The following is a 3,601-nucleotide window of genomic DNA, read 5'->3' as shown; positions in this document are numbered from 1 at the left end:
TTTACTTAAAAGAGATCCTAATTAACTCTGTTTACCTGTTTCCAGAGCTGAAAGTTTCAGTTTTAGAGTATCTGTTTGATTTTTCTTAAAAATACATTCCAGTATATTTCTCTGGTGAAAGTCTTTACCCTGTTATCTATTCTCCCATCATTTCCTTATTTTCTTGAATATATTAAAAGTATTTTATAGCCTTTAGGGGTAACTCTGATGCCTACATCACCTGGGGGTTTACATCCTTTGTCTAATGCTTCTTATTCTCATATTATCCGTCATATAGTCTTGACATGTTGCATGTCTAGAAATTCTTTATTACATGGCAGACTCTGCAGATCAAAAATCCATACATTATCATCCGTGAAAGATTTTCTACCTTCCCGTTAGGCAGACAGGGTGAGGGACTTATCATGTCACTCCAATCAGGCGCTGAGTTGGATCAGGCCTGAAGTGCCTTTTTTCTTAAAACAGCTTTGAGGTATACTTGGCAAAACAATTTTCACACGTTTAAAGTGTACAGCTTAATACGTTTTGACGTAGGTATATCCCCAAGAAACCATGACCACACTCAAGACAGTGAACATACCCATCACCCACAAAGCTTCTCTCCTGCCTTTTGTTGTCCCTCCCTCCCTCCCCATCTCTTCCCCTGGAAACCATTGATCTGCTTTCTTTCACAACATATTGGTTTGCATTTTCAAGATCCTTGTATGAATGGATACATGCAGTATCTACTCTATGTTGTCTGACTTCTTTCATTCAGTGTAATTATTTTGAGAGTCATCTGTGTTGCTGTATTAATAGCTTATTTGTCTTATAGCAGAGTATTGTTCAGTGCTGAGTTTTTACTGAATAGTTTATTGTGGCCAGTGTTTGAATAGACCATCAATTCTTTCTGCATTTACTTCTTGATGGATGCATGGGTTATTTACAACTTGAGCTATTATAAATAAAATTGCAGTGAATATTTGTTTACAAGTCTTTGTATGGACATATGCTTTTCTTTTCTAAAGCACCAGATGAGGAATATCTGGGTTATATGGTACAAAGGTGTTTACCTTTTTTAAAGAAACTGTTAAAGACTTTTCCAAAATGGTTGTACTATTGTAAATTCCTCGTGGTGTGTATCAGTTCTGGTTGCTCTACTTCCTTGCCAGCACTTTGTAAGGTCGGTCTTTCTAATCCTATTCATTCTAGTATGTATGTGAACTAGTATCTCACTGTGGTTTTTACAAGCATTTCTCTAATGACTAATGGCATCTTTTATCAGCATCATTTCATATGCTTATTATCCATCTGGATATCTTTACTGAAGTGTGTTTCCTGGCCTCATTCATTCATTCAGGTGTTTGCATTATTATTGAATTTTGAGACCTTTTTATTCTGGATCAGATACAAAGAGAGATCTTTATCAGATATATGATCTGCAAATAACTTCTGTCTATGGCTTGTCTTTTCATTTGCTTAGCAGTGTTTAGAAGAGCTTTGAAGAGTCTTCATGTTGATAAAGTTCACTCTATCAGTTTCTTTTTAAAATAGATGATACTTCTGGTGTCATAGCAAAGAAATATTTGCCAAACCCAAGAACATAAAGCTTAAGCCTATGCTTTTTCTCCTAGCTGTTTTATAGTTTTAGATTTCCTATTAAGATCGATGATCCATTTTGAGTTAAATTTTGTATATTTTGTGAGGTGTGGATGAAAATTCATGTTTTTTTTTTTTTTGCGTATCACTATCTAATTTTTCCAGCAATGCATGTTGAAAAGATCCTTTCTCCACTGCATCCTTTTTGAGAATCAATTGTCTATATAAGTGTTGGTTTAGTTCTGAACATTCTATTGTGTTCCATTATTCTATTTTCCTGTTTTACACCAACACCATACTTTCTGATTACTGTAGCTTTATAAAAAAATTCTGAAAACCAGATTGTGCAAGTCTTCCAACTTTGTTTTCTTGTTCAAAATTGTTTTGAATATTTGGGATTCTTTGAATTTTTATATGAATTTTAGAATCAGTTTTTAAATTCCTTACATCCTGTTCTGCCAAAATTCCACCCATGTCTTTGGACATCTCCAAAGCCACAATTTCTGAAGAAGTCTCTCTAGATCCTAGGTGAAAGGAATTTCTCTTTCATCTGTGCTCCAATCACCTTTGATAATATTTGATTACATTTATTCATATTTGGCTGTATGTACTTGTCTGATCTTTCCAGCCATATAGTAAATCTCAAAAGATTAGGAATCTTGACTTGGTTCCCTCTGTCTGCTGAGAAACTAGTTCTATGCTTTGCAGGAGGGAGCCCTGCAGTAAGAGATATCTGCAGCACACATCTAGCTCATTGCTTGCATATTGTCAAGGAATTCTGCAGATTTAGAATTGTTTATTGATTGTTGCCTCCAAGAAGGCTCAGTCTTTTTTATTTCTATTGCTACTGCTGCAGTTTCAAAGAACAATGGGCTAATTATTTTCCAAATATCAAATCATACTCTCATTGTGTTGTCATGCAAATTATGTGCTGCTTTGTCTCAACAACCTGCTTAGTGTTCACAGGCTCCTTCACTCATGGAACTTTTGGGAGAATGTCATATCCTTAAAGATAGCAATGCTGTCTTTGGCGACCTGAGCAGCAGTATCTGAACTCACTCCTGCTGTTTTTCCAGTGTCCCCTCTAGCCCTCCTCCAGCCCTCCATGGGGGGCCCTGCAGTTCTGCCCTAGAAAAGCCTGTTGTTTCTCAGGAAGTCTTCCCTATGAAACATAATCATGTCCTTCTTGTGGGAACATTCAGCCCAGAGACCTGACAGCAGGGGAAAATGTTTAGCCTGCTTTTGGTAGAACCTAAATTCTTCCATACTTGTTAGAAGCAAATCCATTGAGGAGACTGTTTTTGCATCTAACAAATCAGCATAAATATCTGATGAGGAAGATCAGCTTCCCCATCCCACTCAGTCATCATGTTGATGTGACACTCACCTTGGCTAACATTTTCTCCTGTGAGCAACGTAAAGTTCAAGACGTTATGAATGGCTTTTTGTTTCTCTTCCTTAGTCTTTCCACATTCACTGTGTCTTGTGAGATTATATGAACCCTGCTGATTTTCAGCCCAGCACTAAGCTTTTTAAAAGGATCATGTGTTTAAAAGGCTAGTGGACAATTTTTTAGAAGACAGAAATCCTAAGATTTTGGTCCTAGAGTTGAATCTTGGTTAGTGGTGAATGAAAATTCCCTTTAAAATTTTAAATTCAGTGATATCAAGTTTTAAAAATAGTTAAATATTAGTCAATTTCATTAAACACTATAGCATATATTTAGCTTTAAGCCTGTTTCTGGGGCAATTTTGCAATGATTCCCTCCCTTTATTGATTCCCTGTTTAACAGAATCCTTGAGAGGCCCCTGTCATCATTGTCAGTATCATCATCATCATCATCATGGAACTGATTCCTCTGGAAGATTCTAGGAAAATAAAGAGATGGACGGGGTTATGTGTAGGTCAGTGTGTGTATATACAATAAGAACAGCTGTCAGACATTAGATGCAAGATACCTATTTCATTTAGAGAAGAATGTGGTCATGAAATCCTGATGTGGTGAATGAAGGAAGCAGTGGGA

Source organism: Vicugna pacos, chromosome 2, assembly GCF_048564905.1.
Source record: "Vicugna pacos chromosome 2, VicPac4, whole genome shotgun sequence".
NCBI classification, from domain to species: Eukaryota; Metazoa; Chordata; class Mammalia; order Artiodactyla; family Camelidae; genus Vicugna; species Vicugna pacos.
Note: the sequence above shows the minus strand (reverse complement) of the source record.